Source organism: Helianthus annuus, chromosome 12, assembly GCF_002127325.2.
Source record: "Helianthus annuus cultivar XRQ/B chromosome 12, HanXRQr2.0-SUNRISE, whole genome shotgun sequence".
Lineage (NCBI taxonomy): Eukaryota > Viridiplantae > Streptophyta > Magnoliopsida > Asterales > Asteraceae > Helianthus > Helianthus annuus.
The window spans coordinates 142,265,278-142,291,129 of record NC_035444.2 but is presented as its reverse complement, the minus strand read 5'-3'; positions in this window follow the sequence as shown (position 1 = coordinate 142,291,129).

Sequence of the window (25,852 nt, the reverse complement as noted above, 5' to 3'; positions counted from 1 at the left end):
GGATCGTTATGAGGGCTCCAAGGGTGAATAACACATATGTCATGGACATGCGCCTGTTGGTTAACTCATCTGCTCCAGTGACTTGTCTACTTTCGAAGGCGACTGAAGATCAATCGTATCTCTGGCATAGGAGAATGGGCCACGTGCATCTGCGAAAAATGAACCACTTAGTGAAAAACAACTTGGTGTTGGGGGTTCCTTTACGTAGTTTTAATATGCACAACAAATGTGAATCATGTGAAAAAGGAAAAATCAAACGAAAGCCTCACAAACCGAAAACAGTTAATTCAATCCAAAAACCACTTGAGTTGCTTCACATGGATCTTTTCGGCCCGATCCATGTTGCTAGCATTGGTGGTATGTCTTATTGCTTAGTTGTCACTGACGATTTCTCACGTTACTCATGGGTATTTTTCTTAAAAACAAAGGATCAAACCGCTGGTATTTTAAGAGATTTATTCAAACAACTTGAGAAAAATTATTCACTTCCTATTAAGAAAATCCGAAGTGACAACGGCACTGAGTTTAAAAATCAGTATATGGATGAGTTATGTCGGGAAATGGGAATAATTCATCAGTTCAGCGCTCCATATGTTCCTCAACAGAACGGAGTTGCAGAACGGAAGAATCGTACCCTAATTGAGGCGGCCCGCACTATGCTTTCTGAATCAAAATTGCCAATTTTCTTCTGGGCCGAGGCGGTGAACACTGCATGTTATGTGTTAAATCATGTGCTTACTGTCAAAAGAGAAGATAAAACTTGTTATGAATTACTTGAAAACAAGAAACCGAACCTTTCTGGTTTTCAGCCTTTTGGGATTAAGTGTGTTATCAAACGCACCAAAGATACTCCAAAAATGGGGGAAGTTGGTGAAATTGGGTTCTTCTTGGGTTATGCCAATGGAACTCCAAACAAACGCGTTTATAACATCAAGAAACGAACAGTGGAGATCGTGTTTGATATAACTCCTTTGAGTTTCGATCCTCCACCGTCCGAATTCGGTCCCAAAAGCGGTTATGATTATGATAAATTATTTGATTCGTTTGATCTTCCTGATGTTTCAGAAGAAGATTCGGAGGTTGTATACACACATCTTGTGAACCAAGATGAAGTGGATGCGAGCTGGAGAGCAAGTATTCCTACTAATGTGTCTTCGAATGTTCCAGTCGCTGATTCTTCGTCCGTAAGTGATGTTGCTGCTGAGCAGATCCCCAATGCAGCTGCTCAAACTACAAGTGGAGATCTATACGTTGACTTTTCAGCATATCCAAATGTTGTTGCGTCTTCTGGTAATGGTGAAGCTTCTAGTAGTAATGCAAATGTTGAGGGGGAGATTCAATCGAATTTGGGAAACAATCTTCAAGCTCCGGCAATCCCAGTTCCAAGAACAAATATTCATCATCCTGTTGATAATATTATTGGGAATCCAACTGCGGGAGTGCAAACGAGAAGGAGTATTTCAGAAATGCAATGTTTATTCTCTGCTATCAAGAAAGAGGAAATCTACAATCTTAGCCTACATGAATGTTTTATCTCTCAGATAGAGCCGAAGAACTATCAAATGGCTCTGAAGGATAATTCTTGGTGTGAGGCGATGCAAGAAGAGTTAGCTCAGTTCGACAAGTTAAAGGTGTGGAATTTGGTCGATCTTCCTAAGGGCCAGCATGCAATCAACACGAAATGGGTTTTCAAGTGCAAGAAGGACGATAAGGGTGTCGTCGTCAGAAACAAGGCACGGTTGGTTGTTCAAGGCTTCAATCAGGAAGAAGGGATTGATTATACAGAAGTTTATGCACCGGTGGCAAGACTGGAAGCTATTCGTTTGTTTCTAGCCTTTGCTGCACACATGCGTATCAAAGTCTATCAGTTGGATGTGAAAAGCGCCTTCCTTTACGGGAAATTGCATGAAACTGTGTATGTGTCCCAACCGCCGGGTTTCGAAGCTCCAGGGTCAGACAACAAGGTCTATTTGTTGGACAAGGCTCTCTATGGTCTCCATCAGGCCCCTCGAGCTTGGTACGAGACGTTGTCAAAGCATCTTTTGGAGCATGGGTTCTCGCGTGGTGCAATCGACTCCACACTGTTCATTTTGAAGAAAGGGGGAGACTTTCTGATCGTGCAAATTTACGTTGATGACATAATTTTTGGTTCTTCAAATGAAGAGTTGTGTCGTGAGTTTGAGAAGGTGATGAAGTCAAAGTTTGAAATGAGCGCGATGGGCGAGTTATCATTCTTTCTAGGTCTTCAAGTGAGTCAAGAAAAAACCGGGACGTACGTGCACCAGACAAAGTATGTCCACGAGATTCTCAAAAGATTTGGATTGGAAGATAGCTTACCCTATGACACGCCTCTACCGACAAATCTCAAGCTTTCACCCGATGATGAGAAAGATCCTGAAGTGGATCCGACTCTATATCGAGCAATGATAGGTTCATTGATGTATCTTACTGCTTCACGACCAGATATTATGTTCTCTGTTTGTTTGTGTGCTAGGTACCAATCAACTCCGAAGGAATCGCACTTGAAAGCTGTCAAGCGTATTTTCAGATATCTGAAAGGAACGCCTAAGCTTGGATTGTGGTATCCAGCTAAAGGTGGTCTGGATTTGATGGCGTATGCTGACGCAGATTTCGGAGGGTGCCGGATGAACAGAAAGTCAACCTCTGGCGGCACACAACTTCTTGGAAACCGTCTTGTCTCTTGGCAATGCAAAAAGCAAGTTGCCGTTTCTCTATCCACGTGCGAGGCCGAGTACATTGCTGCTTCAAGCTGTTGTGCTCAGGTTTTGTGGATTCAGCAGCAAATGAGGGACTACGGTTTGAATTTTACTCGAACTCCTATCCTTGTTGATAATAACTCTGCCATTTCCATAACAAACAATCCGGTAAATCACTCACGCACTAAGCACATAGATGTTAGGCATCACTTTATTCGCGACTGTGCTGAGAAGGGGTTGATAGAAGTGGTTAGGGTAGACACCTTGGATAATCTTGCCGACCTGTTTACGAAAACATTCGATCGGGCTAGATTTGAAAATCTGGTCCGAATGATTGGCATGATCAACCCAGAGTAAAATGCTTTCAAAACTCGCATAGAAACTTTATTTTATCCTTTCTGTATAGTTCTTACCGCTTTCGAAAAAATTGAAAAACTCCAAAAATATTTTACTTAGTTGTAGGATAAATTTCAAAAAAAATACAAAAACATATGAAAAATCTAAAATGAAGTCGTGTTGAGATATAAGGGAAATGATAGTACATCGGTTAGTCATATCTGGTGCAGGACTATGGCTATATATATATGAGATTAACTGTTAAATGTGACAGCTTCATTATACGTTGCATCGGTAGGTTTTACGCGTAAATAAGAACCTGTTTTTGGAATATAAACATAATGAACTGCGTAACTCGTGTGGCGCATCTCTCGGATATATGGTCTTGGTACCGTAATTTCGTTTGATAGATTGCCGAGGTTCTGAGATACGTGGTCTTTATGCTGTTTATCATCTGGGTATCATGGTGGCTTCTTTTACCGAAAATAACGGGGACGCAAGTCTAGATCTTCCATGATACCATATATACGTGTAAATATCTTCAAAACATGATGCACCCGACCCGAATAAGTGATAAACAATCACATGTCCCTCAAAATCTTGCGGGAGTCAAGTCTATCTTTCAATAAGTGATTCTATCACAAATGATTTGCTCCTGTGCCCTTTGCATCTGAAATTCAAATAAGTGAGTATCTCACATTAGCTTATACGTCAAAAACAGATGATAAATGGTATACTCACCAGTAAGATGATCTCTCGCGCATACCTTGATACGGGAGTATATTCTGAGGTGGGTAAACACAGTTAATGTTAGCTTAATACACTTAATTCCATATCTCGAAAACAGTGTTCGAAAGCGTGCTAAAACTTAAGTGGACCACAATACCGTTGAACGTCTTGAACTGTTAACATCATTCTAAAACATTAAAGTTAAATGCCATGGTTTTGTGTTGGATACTGACAGTAAAACCGATATGATTCCTTTGCTCCGATTTCACAAAAAGATAATTAGTGTAAGTATGTTCGTAGGTTTAATTTCCATTTCAGTCAAAAATTGAAAAAAAACCTCAAAAAGATTTTGCTTTCTTGTTTCTATGTGCGAGTTATCATTCTGAAAAATACTCTAGGGTTGTGAAAAATTGTTTAAATAAGTTATTAAATGTTGGTTGTTTAATATTTCAATTGTTTATTCTGGGGTATTGGAATTTATTTTTGGGATCCAGGTTTGGGCCGATATCTTTGGGGTCAAGTTTCTTAATCCTGGGTTAAGTGTTTCAGGTCTGGATCGTTCATCTCAAGATGGAATATTTGGAGAAGCTGTGTGCATCTGGATCGTTCATCTCAAGATGGAATATTTGGAGAAGCTGTGTGCATCTGGCTCGTGCATCTCAAGACTGGGGAAGCAGTGATTTCTAAAACAAAAGTAACGGAGGAGATTGCTTAGGTGCTGGATTTGATTTGGCTTGCAAACTTAAGGGGAGAACATCTGAAGAAGCTTCGTCGCCTGCCCCTGAAATACAATGCAGAGGATCGAGTTCTTGCGGACCAGTTCATCAAGGTGGTCCAGTTCTGTGTGAAGAACCATGTCTGGGCAGGTAGCGACTTTTCAAAGAGGAATTGAAGATCTCAAGTTCAATGAAGACCATGCACTGATCAAGGGGGAGTTTGTTAATGCACTTTTGGGTGATAAGTGCAAGGCTTCCAACATCAAGGGTCTTTATTGAACATTGTCCAAAGTTTAGAAAAAGTTTATTTGAAGAGCTTCTAGAAGGTTTTCTAGAAAGAGTTTAATGGAAGAGCTTCTAGAAGGTTTTGTAGAAAGAGTTTATTTGCATAGAGTTTAATTGGAAAGAGTTTAATTTTAGACAGAGTTTATTTGGACTAGTCTTGTCTGAGTTTGTTTAGTCTTGGTTTGTCTGAGTTTTGTAGTAAGGCTTTGTGCTTTATGTTTTGTTCGGACTTTCTATTTGGTGAGGAAAGTCTGAGATTCACCTTGTGTATATACTTTTATATGGAATAGACAAGGTAACGATTTCTGTGTGAATTTCTGTGCCCTAATCATTGTGCTTTTTGTCTGGCGGCGCTTTGTGTGAGTGACGTCATTCATCTTCATCAAGAATACTCAGTGTATTCTTGATTTCTCTCTCAAATCCTTGCATTCTTGTGTTCATCTACAGTGGTTGATCATCAGGTGGATTCCGCACACCTGTTGGTTGCTTTTGGTGAGTGAGATCTTGGATTAGGAGGCCTTACAAATAAAATTAAAATGCTGTTTTCTTCATCAATTTCTTTTGAAAATATGGTATGTTGATGTTGTGTAACATTTTTTATAAATATTTTAAGAAGGTAACCACTAAATTTCTTATATGAGTATTTTGAGCCCGAATGATAATTTTATTGCATTAGATGTCTTAGAGATTCTAAGATTGGCTGGAGATGTATCTGTAGGATTTTAAATTTGAAGAAAGAGATGGTCTTATGCCTGAGCTCGACATCTACAGTACTAACATGAGAGGTAAATAAAGTGTTTGGCAATGTGAATATCTAAATCCTACAAGAAAACAATTGTGGAAACAAAGAAACATGTCAGATCTCCATTGGTTTATCATTTATTGAAATTTGCATTAGTTCAACAATTGCAACCAAAAGTGTCTCAGAGTAGTTATTCTTCAGTGAAGCATATGTGAAGCATATGAAGACGGATTTGCGTAATCAAACTAGTGATGATTTGAGTAATCTTTGTGATTGTTGTGATTGAAGATGTTATTGATCGGTTTCAATACGTGAAAGCACATTAAGGACCAACCAAAATGTGTGTGTTTTTTTTTTTTTAATATTTCAAATGAATTTGTATTTTTAATGTGTTATTCCAAGGAAAATGTACTTTATTACTATTTTTAGGTTTTATTGTGTGACCCAATCCGACCCGAAAACTTATCATGTTATAAATTCGAGTATCGAAAAAAATTGACACGTAGAAAAAAAATCATGTTTAACGGTATTCAACTTCCTATCTCTGTTTTTGTTATTTTAGCCATGGAGGCCCTTAATGTCGTCATTATGGTTAAAGCGGTTGAATCGGGCTTGTTTAGGGTTTCAACTTCCAAACAACGGCCCTATCATGTCCCACTTGTTCTATGCGGGCGATGTAGTTTTGTACATGACGGGAACTTGGAACAAGCCTTGAACCTGACACGTATAATGCGGTGCTTTTACCTAGCTTCGGGTTTAGGGTCGAGTTCGGTGAAAAGCATGGTATATGGTGTAGGCTTAAATGAACAGGATTTAGCAAATTTAGCTTTGGCTCTACATTGCAATCCCGTTTTGATGCAGTTTAAATATATTTGGGGATGATAGTCGGTGCAAACATGACCCGTTAGTGCCTTAGTAGACTGATTCAATTCGAGGCTAACGAGATGGACCATTTTCCAGTGCCAATGAACCATTCTCTCTCCTTGTCACCGCTATTGCACCAATCTTACAAATCAATAACACCCTCCCATTCCCTCTACAATGTTATCAACTTTAATTTGGTGATCTTGATTTTTATAAACTGTTTTTTTTTTAAAAGGACATGTTGGTTATTTCACATTTGTGACACTTCGGGCTTTCCCGCACAACTTTATTGTATGATACAATTATGTGGAGTTATTAAATAAAAACCTATGTTATAATTGTCGTGTATTATGTGTATTATGTGAAAATGTGTAATATAACTTATATGTGCAAAGTGTATATATGTATGTGAATCGAAACCTCTCGGTTCTGACTCGAAACCCCTCGGTTTCGACTCGGGAATTCCCTGGTTCCGACAACCCTCTCGACTCCATTGGGCCACCGCACACTCTTTTCAGATTACTGGGCTGCATAATTTGTGTTGAACCCAGGCCCAATACCACAGCCTACTCGAAACCCTAGATATGCGGCACCTTGGAGACACTATAAAGGTGTCCTTTTCAGCCAATATCATGAATTTTTGGCAGCAATCATTATCCATCAATCCCCAAAAACATTCCGCTATTCTCTCATTCCCTCTCTCTCTCTCCTTATTCACTTTCTCTCTCTAGAAAACCCTAAAACACACAACATTTCGTTCCTTCTTCTTGATCTCGACGGCAGCCTTCAAGACATCATCAACTCGCCACTTTTGAAGTTTTATATCTAGATTTTTCTACACCTTCTTGCACTCGATCGAACTGGTTAGCGAACCACCCTCATATTTGTTATAAATGTGCTGATTCCAGGATCTGACGAGCTTGACGGAGCTTCGGTCCCGAAACGACATGTTCGGTGTGATTATTACGACTAAGAAAGGAGTAGAAGATAGATAGAACACCGATCAGTCAATTTTAATATGGTATCTATTGATTATTCAACGTTTACAGCACCACGAGACCAGTTGGACAGCATGTCCCCTCTGGGAACCAAAAGCTTGTCCAAATGGGAGCCCCAACCCCCTATTTATAGACATCACCTACCATGTGTCCATCCGATCGGATTGCCATCCGATCCGATGGACTTTTACAATATCAAAACCTGTCCAACTTTCTCCTATTCTATACAATATTCGACACACGCTCTATCTAACTATTCGCACAGTGATAGATATACGAAATATGCACCAACAGATTCCCCCTCGGATGTAACTTTCGAATTTTCTTTAAAATTTTTAGAACCTTGAGTCGTGTTTGAATATTCTGTAATCTTCAACTTTTCTGCAACTTCAATCAGGTATCTTGAAATCTGACTATCCAAATTCCCCCTCGATTGATGATTCGGGTTTGCTTTTGCCAAAGTAAAGCACGAATTCTCCCTGGAATGAATCTTCAGGTCTTTTGCACATGTTGGTGCACTGATGTCTGTTAACTTCGTCTTTATTGAGTCTTGTATTGTATTGTATAAATCAGGGCACAGAATACGAGAAAACAGGTTGTAGGGTAATTTCGCATGAAATGATATACATGTCATTTCAAGCGAAATTAGTTGTTTCATACGGAATCACTTAATTCCGCACAGAATTAATGATTTTGCGTGAACAATTAATTCCGCTTCAGTCAGTTTCATGCGGAATTATCACCACTATATATACCGGTCTTGATGTGTCATTTCATACAGAATTAGTGTGTGAGAGCTGAGGTGCTGCCGGATTTTTGTCAGAATTGTTTGTAAAAAGCTCAGGAAATCAATCAGAGAAGATAATTAGAAAGGAACAAGCTGTTTTACGTCATTTACATTGATTCCGCCTTTGTATTTGATGCTGAACTACTCAGATTGGCTCGTTAGGGTCACACGACGATCCAACAAGTGGTATCAGAGCTCAGGACAAGGAGTTCATACCAATTCAACTTGATTTCATCAGATTCTCTCACTTCTACTCATTCTTTTCTGATTTGAACAAGTTTGAACGGACAAAATGGCCTGAAATGCACATATATCAAGCGAAACATACTTTTAACTAATCCTTGAAAGTATTGGACTTAAATTCGAACAATTTTGGACAAAAAATTTAATTTCGCTTGAAAAACTGATCGCACAATATGACGTCATCATAATTCCGTTTGGACCAGATCATAATTCCGCGCGAGATTAGACACATTGTTCTTAATTTCGCTTGAAAATTTCAAACGAGACTTAATTTCGCTTTAAATTACAAACGGAATCCCTAATTCCGTTTCAGAGTACCTAATTCCATTTCAATTGGCCTAATTTCGTTTGAGACTGACTTAATTTCGAACGGAATTAAAATTTGTGTGGTAATTTCGTTTGTAATCAGTAATTCCGTGTGAAAGGTTTGAGTGGGTAATTTCGTTTGAAGCTATTCAGCTCAAACTAATTTCGTTTGAGAACTATTTTTCAAAATTCCAAAAATTTTTCCTAAGTGTTTGTTGACTGTTTCAGGTACTTGAAAGATGGATGATTTCATGAATCCATTTAGTGACGTGTTTGCATTTACCAGTGGTTCGGGAGATGGTACATCAAGTAATACGAATGAAACTACACCAACACCGAGTGCGAAGAAAATTCTTTCGGATGCTATGAGTGTAGACAGTGCGTATGGAACATACAAGAAGCCGCCCAAGTTGATGGCTATTGAAGATTACAACAGGTAGGCTACAAGATTCGAAGAATGGCTTAAAGCGTTTGCTTATCCCAGTTGGAGAAGTTTGAAAAATGGTTTTGATATGGGGAGAGATGATTATGAGAACTTAGATGAAAATCAGATTGAAAAATATGTTGCTGAACAGAAGTGTATTGCCCTACTTCACCAATCTGTTCGAGATGACATTATCGCACTAATCGAATACAAAGATTCGAAAGACCTTTGGGAAAAATTAAAAATAAAATGTATTGGTAGTGCTGAAATAGTAAAGAACAAAAATAAATTGTTACGAAAAGAGTTTGATTTGTTTGGTTGTCTAAAGAACGAATCTGTTTCTAAGATGATCGAAAGATTTGGGCATCTGAAGATGGATCTTGCTAGACCTGATATCATTTTTTTCTCAAGAAGAGCTGGTAGACAAATTGTTTGATGCATTACCGAATGAGCAAGACTGGCAATATTTTGCATTGATGCTGAAGAATACGATAAAGCCAGCTGATTTGAAGGTTGATATGCTTATAGAAAGACTGGAAAGCCATGAATTGGAGATCAAAAAATCCAATAAAGTCAATAACACATCATATCAGCAGAATGTGGAGCTTTATTATAGAGGCAGTGTGATCCCAAAGACTGCATCTCCAAAGACAGCCTTTTCAGCAGAGAGCTCAAGCACAATGAATCAAGAAACCCCTAGCAGTGGCTATCATGGTGGTTCTTCGTCAAGTACTTCAAATCAATCTGCTTCAAAGAATCTATTTCAATGCAACGTTGCTGTGGATTTGAAGAATGGTCAGAATTTCAGTGAAGAATCTGCAAAACAACAGATGGTGTTTTTAGCATCTGTGTTGGAATCGTACGGAAGTCTCGTTGCAGGAAAGATAGGCAACACCAACCTAACAAAGGAAGATTACAATCAGATCGACCCTGAAGAGATGGAGTTGATCGATATATGGTGGTGTATGGCAAGTGCAGTGAGAAGAGCGCAGCGATTCATGGAGATTACTGGAAGACAGTCTATTGGTTGACCTTCTACCAAGTTAGGCTTTGACAAGTCAAAAGTGACATGCTTTAAATGTAAACAGAAAGTTCACTTTAAGCGTGAGTGCAGAAATGCTTACACTGATGATACTGCAAATCCTTTTCGAGAGGATTATTACAAAAGAGTGATTTATTTTCAGAATAAATTAGAACCTCCAAGGATGAAGCAGATAGAGGAGGCACCCAAAGAAAAATCCAGGGCACTTGCAGTTTTTCATGACGATGAAGGTTATGATTGGAGTGATGTTTTGCTTGAGGAAGACGCAGTTGGTTATGCCTTCATTACAGCAAAGATTGTTCTGTTTAAAGATAAAAGAACTGAAGAAGTGAAGTATGTGAACAGGAAGGATACAGCTCGATTCATGAAAGCCAAAATCTATCGTACCTGGATGGAAGCAAAGAAGGCAAGGCGATGGGATCCTGATAGAGAATGTTATCTTGATCCTAATGGTAACATAGCTGTGGATCCAGATACTGTTGATCTTGAAGTTCTCACCAAACAAATTGCTGATGAAGAAGAAGCCAGACAGAGAGAATGGTGGGGAGGAGGAGAAGCCTTTGAGAAAGAAAAGGAGAAAGAGACAGCAAAAGAACCGGAGCCAAAGAATATTGATGATGGGATCATTGATACATCACAAGATTTCACCGCTGAAAACTTGAAGAAGATGGCTGACAAGGTTCTTGCTGCAAAAGAACTAGAGGTAGTTTCTGGTTCTGGAACTGAGTCCAAAAACAAGGTCAGTTCAAATGATACACATGAGTCAGGTAAGAATGCTAAATCTGAGAACAACTGCAAAAATTGCATGAAAGAGTGCAAAGTTTATAGTACAGTTGCTTACCTTAGTGGTAAGAAGGTTGAAGAACTGACTGGTAGAGTCAGATGTGTTGAAGATCAGATCTTGAACCGTGACAAATTGTTAAAAGCTTCAAACGACAAACTAAAAGAATTAACTGAGAAAATTGAAAATGATAAAAATGATGTAGAAAGAATTAGGAATGAAAATGAAAAATTGATTCTTGAAAAACGTCAAATCTCAGAAAATTTTGAGAAGCTGAAACGTACGGTTAAAGAGTAGTTAATCAACCAGCACTGGATGAAATTGCTAAGTTGAAGCTTCAATTTCAAGAAGCTAAAATTGAAAATGAGCGTATCCAGTTGAAACTGAAAAGTTACAACTCCGCAAGCTTTGTTTTACAACACATTGTTCCCAAACCCATTGGAAAAAACAAAGCTGGCGAAGATGTCTTTTCTGATGGAACAGGGGTGGGGTATCATCAAGTTCCACCACCAGTTTTAAACAATTACTCAAAGAAACAATCAGGGCTGGTTAATGATGAAGATGATCATGAAGTGAAACTTCCGGACACAATTGATGTCACATTCACTTCATCGTCCGATGAGGATAGTGTCCAATCTGAAATAGTTAAAAGCATGGCTGAAAATGTTTTGAAATCTGAAAGTGACACTACTGAGGATGATGAATGCTTTTTGGACAAATATATTCCAAAATCAAAGTCCCAAAACAACTTAAATGAAGAATCTAATCTTGTGATGTACAAGATGAAGGGTTCTGATAAGTTGTATTCGGATAATGATTTTCCGATAGAGAATGTGAATGTTAACAAACTGAGAAATGTGTTTAAGTTGATTGAGATTGATGTGTCGGAAATTGAAGGGTTGAAACAAACGAAGAGGCAAATCAATTTTGAAAAAGATAAAACTTACTACAAGAAACCTGTTGTTCCATCGCGTTTTTATAACGAAGAGGCAAATCAATTTTGAAAAGGCAAATCAATTTAAAGTGCCCATAGATGCTGCAGTTGGCACAAAATCGACAATTCATCCCTGCAGGGTGATGGTAGGTGCAAGTAGGGCAAAGAGGATGAACACCAGTATACGCACGCTTAGCAGGCGGTGCGTTGGTGTAATGAGCTGCAGCTTGTCGGTTCTGGTTGCTGGGTTGTACGGGGACGGCGTTGAGAGGAGTGGCGGTAGCAGCGTAGTTCTTGTTTTTGTTACCCTTGCGCTTGCGATTCTGACGTGACAGCTTTGAAACTTGTGATGCTGCAGTTTCGGTAGCGGGAGTAGCGGTGACTTGATTGAGGCTCTTTGGTTGAGGTCTTGAAATACCCAGCTAAGATTCGCTTATCGTTGATCTCAGTTGCTAGTTGGTAAGTCTCCTCAGTGGTAGAAGGTTTAGCTGCCTGAACAAAGTCAGCTACACAGTCTGGTAGAGCTCGAATGTACTTCTTGATCATCATATTAGGTGTTGCCACCTGGCTAGGACAGATGATACTGAGCTGCTTGAACCGAGCGGTGAGAACAGCGTTGTCACCTCCATCTTGTTTGATACGCCAGAATTCATTCTCTAACTTTTGAACTTCATAAGTAGGACAGAACTTCTTTATCATAAGCTCTCTGAGTTCCTCCCAAGAAAGACCATAAGATGAATCATTACCGCGCCTGTTGTGCTCAGCAGTCCACCAGTCCAGAGCACTGGACTGAAAAACTCCAGTAGCATTAACAGTACGTAGATTATCTGGGCATCTGCTTTGCCTGAAGGTGATGTCGATTGAGTCAAACCACTGGAACATAGCAATGGGCCCATCTTCACCAGTGAAGTTAGCAAGACCGCAGGCCTTGAATTGTTTAAAGCTGAAAGGAGCTTTTGGAGAGTCGCTATTTGATTCAACAGAGGACTTGCTGCTGACCTCGTTGATCTCACTGACGATCTGAGGTATGACCTTAGCCATTTCCTTGGCCACCAGTGAAGCGATGCACTTGTAAGCGTGGTTGCGTCGAGCGGCGCGTTGAGTATGCGATTCAAATGACGACATTGTCTGCAGCAGACATCGTCATAGGATTTAGACGAGATTCGATTATACCGGGTTTTGAAACGTTTAGCGTTCGTAAAACATCCCTTATTATTAGATAAAGCTCAAGAACACGTAGACACATAACACGTAGGCACATAGTCACGTAAGACACATAAGCACGTAGGAGCACATAATCCACGTAAGCACATATTTTGCACGTATTCCCCTATATTTTGCACGTATTCACCTACATATTTTGCACGTACTCACCTATCTTTCAAGGTTCGCGAAGCGCGCCCTTTAATTGTGAGAGATAGCGTGTAGCGTAGCGAGTATAGCGTACGAGAGTTCTTAGTTTGTTTGCGATTAGTTAGCGTTTGAGGCTGCGAGAAGTTGTGCGCGTTTAGTAAAGCGGGTAGCGAAAAGCGATAAAGCGTAAAATCTCCAAAACCGAAACATATAAACAGATACACATAAAACTCGCAAAATCAATAACGCGTGAAATCAGCGGCTGTGGGCTCAGAATCGAAACAGAGTGTCTTGGGTGTTTAGACATCGACTACCAAAGTGATCGAATTATTCATGACGACTTTGAGTATACGTTTTGGCCTAATAGACTGTGCTCTCACCGAAATACAGTGAAAGACACTCATCCTTCCAGTTACTACGTGACTCGAGTCGTCAGAACAATCGAGACTATGGTGAGATTTGTAAAACCAAAGTAGAGAGTGGAACAGGTCATTAAGATGCGGGTTTGACCCTTAACTTAACAACTTCGTTCCTGAAAGTGTGGCAAAACCACGAGATAGAGATGGAGAATTTCGCCGAGATATGGATGTCATTCCTAACTCAATAAAGGTTCTCGTGCTGAGAGTAAAAATACGCATAGAGTGAGCGCTCTTATCGAGAGTTCTTGGTTTCTACACCTAATCTCGATCCAATCACTAGATTGTGTTTTGAGAGGGTTTTAGAAAACGTGTGTATTATGTGAGCCTTAGGAAAGGCAAATAGTATTTCAGCCTTAGGAAAGGCTTCCTTTGTGCGAAGCTGTAGTATGCAGTGTTCGCACCAAGGTGTAGTTTTCGTGAGTTCGAACGAGAGTATCAAAGTTTGCTCGTGCAAAACCCCTACTGGGTTCGCACAGAGTGGGTCTGTTGGTACCTAGACTATAGACTAGGTCAATCCTAAGACTCGACCTAATTCCCTATAGTTATGGCTCTGATACCAATCTATCACACCCCAACCGATGGCGGAGACATCGGGGCGTGACATTGAGCGAAATAGATTGTCCAGGAGAATCCATAACAACTATTAATGACAATATACTTATCGTTTAATATCCCATACTATCAAACATATAAAGCAAACAGTCATTACAGATATCAATCTCAAGAACAAATACTATTCTGACAACTTAGATTTTTATTCGGTGGGTTCCTAGACTTCCTACTCGATTCAGCGTAGCATAGCATCCTATCAACCTGTCACATGCATTAAAATAAAGTCAATACGTATAATGTAAAGGTGAGTACACAAGTTTGCATAGTATATAGTAGAGAAAGCGTTTTACGCATAACCAGCATGTATCACGTAACGGGCGAAGCAAGTAACTACCAAACAATGTATACAACTTAACCACGAGACTGCGTTGTAGAGTATGCGCGACACATGTTCAACGAACACGTGAAGTAAAGTGATGTGATCCCTAGCAACCCCTGTCCACGACAGGTGCTGAGTCCAAACTATAGTACTATCGTTGCTAGAGGCGGTATAGTGTAACACTGTATAAGCATAGTACAAGCATTCATAGATCACGTATAACATGCGGGAGCGGTTAGCGTTATAAAGTGTTTGAGTTGTGTAGTTGTGTTTTGATAGAGAACGTATGTAACACCCAAACTGCGTTAAATGAAAATGGGTTCGGGTATACTCATAGTTCGTGTTTAGCTAGTAAACAAAGACTTGATTGGATTGAAGGAATCGTGTGGGAGTTAGCCTGATCATAGAACAGTAGCGTAAGCGTTGAACGACGTGTAAACAGAATGTCGAATGTGCTAAGTGTCGAATGGTGATTCGAACGGATGAGTCTCCGTTCGAGGGGATGGTCATCCGAGCGAATGGTCATTCGAGCGGATGGCCATTCGAATGAGTGTGCTTTGTTTGGAAAATTGTTAAGGTTTGAAGTTTAGTCAAATCATTTAAACATTGAAGTTTATAAAGGTCACCTGGTCGAATGGTCATTCGATCGGATGGTCATCCGATCGGATGGCCACTTGAGTGGGCGATCTGTTATTTGAAAATTTGTAAAATTTTCTAGGTAAAGGTTTGAGGTTTAACGAAGACGGCGTGACGACGTGTCGAACAACGGAATCACACCAAATCCAGCTCATTCGATCGAATGGTCTCAGCCCATTCGATCAGACTCACTGATCTTGATGGAATTTCATGTTCAACCTGTTAATCGGTCATCTCTCCGGTGGAAATCCGTTTTCAAGTCGGCTCTTAACTAAGGAACGAGTAGAGAGTCTGAATGAACCCAGATCCATCGGTATTGTGACGAAAGTTTGAAGAAAAGTCAAAAACAGTTGTAAAGTGTTGAAATCTTGTTGAGATTTAAGTTAAAAGTGCGAAATCCTTTAGATCTAGAACCATTCTCGATCAGATGGTGTTCCTTAACTGTTTGCCAGGGCAAAACGGTAGAAAGCACCTGCAAGAGGTTCAAACTAGTGATTTCAGAGAAAAAGTAAGTGTTTGTTTGTGATCTTGATGGAGAAGATGATGTAGAAGTGATTAGTGATGATGATTGTACAAGATTTGAGGAGAAATACTTACAAAATAGCCTTGAATCTCGATTAAAAGTGACTGAGAGCGACTTGAGTGCGTGTGGTCTGATGGAGGTGTCAAATAAGTGAAAGGAGATGTACGGCGGTATTTATAGAGTGAGAGAGAGGGCTTAAGTCGGTGCGCGAAGTGTGCTCGGTCGAATGGCCACTCGGTCGGATGGCCATTCGAGCGGATGGTCATCCGGACGGATGTCCATTCGAACAGTTGCTCATTCGATTAGCGGAGTTGCGTTTTGTTAGTTTTCCAACTTTCGTTTCATGTGTTAAGCGTTGCGCTGTGTTTAAGCGAGTTGCAAGTGAGCGTTGAGCGTGTAAGCGTTGGGTTGATAACCACATAACATTTAGACAAACAACCACACAAGTAACACACACAACACAAGTAAGAGCATAAAGTAAATTCGCGTTTCGAGTTCGTGTTGAGTTTACGTTGTGATAGTGTTTAGTCTAAACAAGCGATGTAACATGCGATAAAACGCGTGTAAATAGCGATAAAATGCGATAACTGCGTTTTGAATAAGCGTTGTAATCATGCGTTTAAAATGCGTGTTGAAAACATAGTTTAAACCCTTTTGCGATAATCAAAATCTCGAGAGTACAAGCGGTTAACGAATGAAATGACATTGATGAGTAATGCCCCGAAAAGTCGGGTTGTTACAGGCAAACCCGAAAGCCAAAAGATATGTGACATGTATGTGATTGGTTTTAAAAATTTTCAAAGCTACTAGGTAAAACTTGGACCAATTAACTCTGAAACATGTATACTCGTTTACCCTAATTATATTTGTAAGCGTGTTTGTTTTTTTTATTTTCTTTTATTTTATTTTTGGGTAGTTGAATAATATACTATTTCACTAGGTTTTAAATTTTATATTTCAATTTTTTGGGATAAACTTTTATACAAACTAAAATAGAAAGAATGTATTTGGAAATGGCAATGAGTATTTTTTTTTTTTTTAATCAAACTAAGGGGCATATCCAATACAAGACAGTCAATTAATTAATCAAGCGCCTGACCAGTATTGAGCTGCGATATTGGCCACGATTTTACAAGACTCTGATTGCCAATAGAGGCCTCATTATCATCCCTCCAATGACTGATTAAGTCAAACTTTACATTCTCCACGAGACCATTTTCTTTTGTTTTTGTTGTACATAGCATATTGTTCAGACCACGGCTTAATTGTTAAAGAGAATTTGTAACCACCATCAGAGGCACCTGCAATGATCTCCAACACAAGGAGTGTGTCTTTAATCCTTATTAATCTGTGTATGTTTTTTTTTTGTTCCTTTTGTCAAGATAGAGGAATGTCTGACGATAACCCACTTGTTATAGAGGAGATCTTGCCTCAAGACTCTCTCGACGACCATGTGCAAGTATGTGAAAAGAATAAAAGAAAGTATTTCCAACCTCGCTCTTTCCCGCCCGATTGGACTGCCGATACCGGTAGTGATGGCCGTTTTCTGGGACACATAGTATCGAAATTAAAGAGATATTAAGGAGAATCCGGACAAGGTGTAGGCAATACTCAAGATGCAAATCTAAAAACAATTAACTAAACATGCAGGGGCGGGGGGGGGGACCCCAAACTTTTCGATTAGTAGTGTTATATATGTAGTTTTCGTATAGAAATTTTTGGGTGTATACGTTTTCGACCCCTCGGTTCAATAGAAATCTTTGGGTATATACGTTTTCCACCCCCCGTCATTCGGGTCAAGCTTCGCCACTGTAAACATGAACATGGAAATAGTGGATATCATGCATGCAGTAAAGTGAACGTGTGTTTTAGTTCGTGGCTTAGACTTGTCAACCACTTGTGAACTAAAGCAAAAGTCTGAGACGTGATGGCTTGCTGGATGGGTGCGACATATGCTGATTGTACGTATCGATTCTCACAAGTCGGTTACACCCTCTCATTCCCTTTACATTTTTATCAACTTTAAGTTGGCGTTCTTGACTATTTATAAATTTGGCTCTTAAAAAAAAGACATTCAGGTGATTTCACATTGAAGTTGTTTTTAAGTCTATAATTACCTGTAAATAAATAAACCCTTGTAGCGAAAAACAGGGAGTGGGGGGGGGGGGGGGGGGGAACTAAGATCCGCCCATGCCCGTGTTAGTGTTTGGGTTAACTGCAAGAAACCATTTCATTGATATGTAAACAGACTTTGGGTCGATAATATATATATTTTCATTCCAATCAACATGGCAAATTACATAAGGATAACAGGTAGACGAGCAACAAACTGCGCCGCCATCCCCTTCTGAATAGAAAACTTGTTGGTATCATCGTCATCGGAAACCCAGGACCAATCGGAACGGATGGTGTTGTGACCGCACACACAATCGTTTTCATACAACCCACAATAATCACAGTGCATCATTATGAATCGAACAAAACTAACTTGTGAATGATAATGAAACTAACCGAAAATAACTTGTAACGAACTTGAACTTTGAATAACAATCACTTGTAAATTACACGAACTTGAATAACTGAACCGAAGGAGAACAAGGGGATTTGCAGCCGGCTTTATACTCGATGAACAGTCACGTCTCCACAGTCACAACGTTTCAAACGAAGGGATGTGTCGTTCCCTTGATAACCGCTCATGCAGTTATTATCTTTGAGACGTGCCGGTTCATGAAAACCTCAGCCCAAACCCACATGCTCTCTATCGTTACATAAGTTACTGGACTTACAATCCTGTTCGACCCATTAGACATGGCCTCCGGCCCAAATACATAAACATAGACATAAACTGTTTTGACCCATAATAAACTAAAACAAATAAATAAAACAATACCGGCCCGAAAGCCGTTTCTTGCACTCGGATGGACTTGATTAAACATCGTTCTTCATTGACCGCCCTAAGCAAGAACATCCGAGTCTCCGACCGCGATCATTCCTTGCGATTGTTGGTGACCTCTATCTTGACCACCACATCGTCGTCGCTTGATTCGTCGAGCCAACCACAATTGTTACTTGAATTTCCAGCCATGCCATCTTCGTTTCTTTCACGCTCTTTCTTCATGTAGTCGAAGTACCACTCGACTAGTTCTAGATAATAGATGTAGGCGACTTTCATCTCGTATGCATCATCCGGTTCGTAACCGTACTTGGCCGCAATTACATCCCACATATTTTTCTCCATTACTTCTTTGAATCCTCCGTTGTGCTTCACGATGCGGTGTAACAATATGAGACTAAGGTCTCGGCCGTCGATTAATTCTGGCGGCATTGCTTTCTCACACACGATCCCGAGGAAATCCGTAATGAACCAAACCAAGACTTCTTCGAACGGTGCATCGAAGAATCTTTGGTGTTTCTTTATTTCCTCGTGCAATGTAATAAGATCTCCCGGTTCCACACAACTTTCCATAATCATGTTTCTTTCAACGACGTCCTCCTCGAGTTGTGAGAGAATTAACGCCCGTTTCCGAAGCGTTTCTCTGGATTGACGCGGGTTATCTTTCTCGCCTTCGATGTAAATCAAAAGTGCCTTTTTCGCCTTCTTGGAATACACAACTTCTTTCCTTTTAGCCTTTGAATTTTCACCGTACACTTTCTTCTTGTTTCTTGTTTTCTCGAATTCCCTTTCGTAGTATTCACCTAAACATTCTTGGAATTCTTTCTTTTCCTTCTTGTAGCCGTTGTCAACCCCAAGATTATCGTAGAATGCATTGAGATAATCTTGTTCCAAGTCGACTTCCGACTTGTCTTCATAAATGTCGAACCCTTTCGACCGACAACCAAACATTTTCTTTAGCACACACGTATCTCCCATGGTAACTGTTTCCATCCCTTGAAACAAGAGTTGTTCTAGACTTAGAACATTCTTGTCTAGACTTGGTGCATAACTTACGCACGGGATCGTCTTATCTTTGCCGTCCACCGGCACTCTCACTTCTCCTATTCCATGCACAAACGAAAAGTCTTTCCTACTTTCGTTTGTCACAACCCCAAAGTGTCTCTTGAAACACTTAAACATATTCCGGTTTCCCGTCATATGTGTTTTGAACGTGGGATCAACAACCCATATTGAATCCCATTTGCCACCACAAGTATCTTTCACAACATAATCACTTTCAATTGGTAACGGTGATAACTTGATATACTTACTTGGGCAAATCGATGCGATATAACCGAATTCCTTGCATTTGAAACACCGGATCCCCGGTTTCCTCGGCCTACCCACTGGTGCATTAGATTTCTTACCGGACTTCTTCACGAAACCCTTTTGAAACACTTTCTTTGGAAACTTTTTCGTTGGTGATTTCCCGGTTCGCATGGTTGGCTTCCCCTGCGCGTACTCATCCTCTTCCGCCGCCCGGCCGCACTTTACACTACGAACAATAACATCTTCACCGTAATCGGTTTCCACCGATTTTCCTTTGTTTCCACAAACCCGGTTCCCATCTTGATCACAACTCCTTCCGCTTCCTGTTAAACCTTTGGCTCTGATACCAATGTTGGTATCATCGTCATCGGAAACCCAGGACCAATCGGAACGGATGGTGTTGTGACCGCACACACAATCGTTTTCATACAACCCACAATAATCACAGTGCATCATTATGAATCGAACAAAACTAACTTGTGAATGATAATGAAACTAACCGAAAATAACTTGTAACGAACTTGAACTTTGAATAACAATCACTTGTAAATTACACGAACTTGAATAACTGAACCGAACGAGAACAAGGGGATTTGCAGCCGGCTTTATACTCGATGAACAGTCACGTCTCCACAGTCACAACGTTACATATCTTTGAGACGTGCCGGTTCATGATAACCGCTCATGCAGTTATTATCAAACGAAGGGATGTGTCGTTCCCTTGATAACCGCTCATGCAGTTATTATCTTTGAGACGTGCCGGTTCATGAAAACCTCGGCCCAAACCCACATGCTCTCTATCGTTACATAAGTTACTGGACTTACAATCCTGTTCGACCCATTAGACATGGCCTCCGGCCCAAATACATAAACATAGACATAAACTGTTTTGACCCATAATAAACTAAAACAAATAAATAAAACAATACCGGCCCGAAAGCCGTTTCTTGCACTCGGATGGACTTGATTAAACATCGTTCTTCAAAACTCTCGCTTTATATCAAAAGGGATTGAGATATTGTACAATAATTCAACATTTATTAAAGATCAATTGCTAAGTTTACAGTGACTGAAATAACAAAATGCAACTAAGAAAGCAAGAACAGGCCATGTGATTTTTAGCCATAATGTGGTATTCACAACAAATATAACTATATAAACTACAACCCAACTTTTTATTTTTAACTTGTATCAATCTAAGCTTTTGGCTTAGTAAATTGGATGTGTATAGAATGACCGGCACCTGGGCTGTTTCCAGGTTTTGTGGGTTTGAACGCATCAGCAACTGCTTCCAAATTAGAATATGAACCTTGTTTGGTAAACGAGTGGCCTGCACCGGGACTGCTACCTGGGTTAGTAGGTCGAAAGGCAGTAGGGGTCCCGCCTGTGGCTGAAATTTGAAAGGTGGTTGCAACTGTTAAAGGGTTATGCAGTGCGTTAAAGGTATGTGTGGTTTGTGTTTCTTGTTTCGAGGGTTTTAGTTGTCTTCCCTCGAGTAATATGATTGCATTGCAAGCTATTATCAACAAGAGGATGAATTGAGAGTTAATCTTGAAGCTGACAATGACTATAAATAGAAAAATGTAAGGTTTGATGTTACTTAATACGAAAACGAATTGTAAAGTAGAGGTAGGGTGGTGAAAGCACAATGGTTGATATTGTAGTCCACTGGTATTTATAGTATGAAGTTGTCTACTGTATCTCTATTGTAGGTCTTAGTTTCTTAGTGTCTAGTGGAAGGATTTAAGGAATACTTTTAGGTTCTTTAGACAATCATAACTAAATAGTCTACATCAGGATTCTCCTTTACTTGATGTAGAAATTTAGGATTTTTTCATGTATTCCATGTTTGATGCTAATTTTATAATGAACAGTTTATTTTAGAGGTTGCGATCATACCAACACTATTGCACCGGATCCCATCAAAATTACATAGTTAAGTGTGTCTGGGTGAGAGCTTGGTTTTCAAAAGCGTGTTGTGATGCAATGCGTTTTGATCCCAAAAGACGATGCGTGATGTCGATGCAGTGACGCACGAAGCGTATACATCATGTATGCACTACTAGAAACCTGCGAGATTTACAACAAGCATATTTGTAGCAAATTTGTGGGACCAACTAAATACTTGGACTATGTAGCTCTTTTGTTTTAAGTATTTATGTACTTAGGACTTAATTAAGACAAAATATTTGTATGTTTGTGGTATTCTATGTTTTAAATTTGATGTTTATGTTAATGTTTGAAGTATGTTTAGGGAAAAGTTAAAAAAATGTTCAATTGTCTTTTGGTACAACTGGAAATAGTAGTAAAATGTTTTTTTTCTCTGTTTTTTGACATTTAGTGGCGATATCTTAGCGACGACATTTGGGCATTAGCGACGGAGCATTAGCGGCGACAAGTCGCCGCTAAAGGTTTTAGCGACGACTTTTGGCACCTTTAGCGACGAATTTTGCCATACTGCATTTCCGGCCCGCTCCCGTTCATGCTCGGCCCGCTCTTGTTCCCATTGTGTAAAACGGGCTTCCATATTTTGTTATTATAAAAATACTATAGATAATATTTTAGTTGGAGGAATACTATCAGGTTTTTAGACAAATTAAATTACTACTGCAATACGTGTTTTCCATTTCTAGAGGTGGCATGATTCCACGAATTGTAGTAGTAATTTAATTTTTTGAACTAAATGATTTAGGGGCTTTACGCATAAAAGATACATTCATGGGACTTTTGACCCATTTGACGTGTAACCTATATACTTTTAATTTGTTAGGTTAAACATAACCAGAATATGTCAAGTAATACATAACCAAAATCGACCCGTTATTAAAATGCGTCAAATTTGCATCTCTAGTTTAATATAAAGTGAGAGTAGCTATACAATACATCTTCAGCAAGGCACTGTGATTGACTCTTATAGCCACTAGTGGTCGTTGAATGCCTTCTGTCCATACAATTTGCATGACTTTTACTTTGACTAGTTGATCCTTGCACGTGTGATGATTATTCAAAATTTCTATTTGCTTAGAATTTGTGAGTTATAAATTATAATATCAAATGAATCAGCTTTATCACCACCACCACCACCAAGAGATTCCCTAGTCCTTTCCACTGAGTAATGCTTAATAGTGTGGATGATTTCTATGAAAGATTAAGTTCAGAGTTTAGTGAAATACAACCAATGATCGCTAGATCAAGTGGTGGAAGGCTTGCATTTCTCTTGATAGATGCAGGTTTAACGACCACTTGGTGCAGAGTGAGACACTGGTGGGCAATGATAGGAGACCCAAGGAAACCTGGGTTCGATCCTTGAGCCAAACGGGTTTTACCAGTCATTTCACCGTCGTGCCTACGGGCGGGTTGGTTATCGGGTTTTCTCCGAAATTGGTGGTGGATTCGGGTTACTCTCGGAGTACACCGTTTGGTCTAGTGGGTGCCCCGAGTGTACTCGTGATTGATTTTGTTCGCGGTTCAAAAAAAAAAAGTTACGTGAAATACAAATGTCTTATAGTCTACAAATCTATTAGCTTATGTTGCACATAGACTTCATTGAATTGTGTACTCACAGACTAGTCTAAGGTTCCATGCAACGCCACGGTTAGTCAGTTTTATCCCAACTGATATAAGTTCTATTTTTTATGAAAGCATAATTGATACATATTTACTTTTAAATCAACATAGTTTAGGAAAGATCTTTGCTAAAATATATATAGTTGTGTCCATATATCTTTTGGATTTAGAGTGAACTCATTTTTTGAGCTGAATGGAGTCTGTTGTATGCTGGGTAGTTAAAGGCTCAAAGGCCACTCAAGGTGCAAAGGGTGAGCCTGTTGCCTGGGTGTAAGGCGCTTACAAAGTTACTGAGACAAGCAAGGCGCGCGTCTGGCCCGGCCCAGGCCACTTTTAGCTGTTTCAGACTAGTTTTCGTCCGTTTTAGACTGGTCTAGACTGCTTTGGGCTGGCCTTTTGAAACTACTTTTGGCCGGTTAAGATAGATTTTTTTTAGCCGGTTCAAGGCTGTTTTTATTGTTTGTTAATGGTAAATTAGGGTTTGCGAATGAAAGAGATGATGTTCGTATTATCGAATTGGTAATTTGCAGAAATGTTACAATGATGTATATATACATGACGGCAGGTTTTGATAACTGCCCATATCTATATTATCTATCTATAATACTAATACTAACATTAACGTTACATATTAATCTAATATAAAACAATACTAAATCTAGCTTATATTATAATCCTTCTAATTCCCTCCCGTAAGCTAGATATCGGCAACATGCAGAAGTTCCTTGAGGCGAAGAAAATCCTTAGGCTTCAGTGCCTTTGTTAGTATATCGGCAACTTGCTCCTTCGTAGTGCAGAACTTTACTTCCACTTCATCTTTCTTAATTAGATCACGTATGAAATGGTACTTCACTCTAATGTGTTTACTTTTCCCGTGATATACCGGATCTTTGGCTAAACAAATGGTAGACTTGTTGTCACAGAGGATAGGATTACTGGAGGACTATCCATATTTATTTTTTAGAATTCCTTTCATCCATATTCCTTGACATCCAGCAAGTGATAGAGCTATGTATTCCGCTTCAGTCGAGGATAGTGCAACAACCTTTTGTTTCTTGGATTGCCATGCTATTGCTCCCGAACCCAAATTGAATAGGTAACCAGATGTACTTTTACTGTCATCTATATTCCCGGCATAATCACTGTCGCTGAAACCGGTTAACTTCCCTTTACTTCCTTTTCAATATACAATCCCATGATTTATCGTTCCTTTTATGTATCTTAAAATTCGTTTACCTGCTTCCCAGTGACTTCTTTTTGGTTTCTCCATGAACCTACTTATTTTTGTAGGTCCCTCTCGGAGGATGAGGTTCAACCTTAACCTTGTTATACTAACCCACTAGCAAGTGCGGACACTCTCGAAAAACATCCTTGCCGCCGCACTTTCTTCAACGGCTTCAACATTGATCGAATTGAAAAAGTCATCGTACTCGAACATCCATGGCTGACCAGGACATTTGACTGGCAATGTGTGCCTTTGTACTCTGACCTCAGACCATTCCTCGACCCTTTTAGTCTCTAGATTCCAGACTCATAAGTTAGGGGTGGCATACCCAAGAAAGTATCCATCAATTGCTTTTGCCCCAAACTTTCCATTAGGATCGATGATTGTGCAGGGAGCTCCAAACGGTTCAAGATAAGACAAATCTGGTTTCCGTTTTTGAAGAAGCTCAAAGCAGGTCTTATTGTGCCTTTTGACTGTAAGGACTCGGTTCAATGTGTAACATGCAGAGGCCACAGCTTCAGTCCAGAATGGAATGGGCAACTGCGACTCTACCAACATTGTCCTAGCAGTCTCGATCAATGTGCGGTTCTTACGTTCAGCGACGCCATTTTGTTAAGGAGTACAAGCTGCAGTAAACTCATGAAGAATACCCTTTGAAGTGCAAAACTCCGCCATGGCATGATTTTTAAATTCAGTACCATTGTCGCTACGTATCCGCCTAACCTTCAACTTATACAAATTCTCAATCTGAATGATCAAGTTTTTGATAATACCAAAGGTTTCACTCTTGTGTGCCATGAAAGCCACCCAAGAAAATCTTGAATAATCATCAGTTATCACAAGGCAGTATTGATCACCCCGAATACTCTTGTGCTTGACAGGACCGAACAAATCCATGTGTAAACGTTCAAGAGGAACTGCCACCGTGTTGATCTTCTTAGTAGGGTGCTTCTTCTTTGTTTGCTTTCCTTTCTGGCACGAAACACAGACGTCTTGAAGATGGAAATTTTTGAGGGGAACACCATTCACCAATTCATTTGAAACCAAATGATTCATTTTGCGTAAGTGAATGTGACCCATTCGTCTGTGC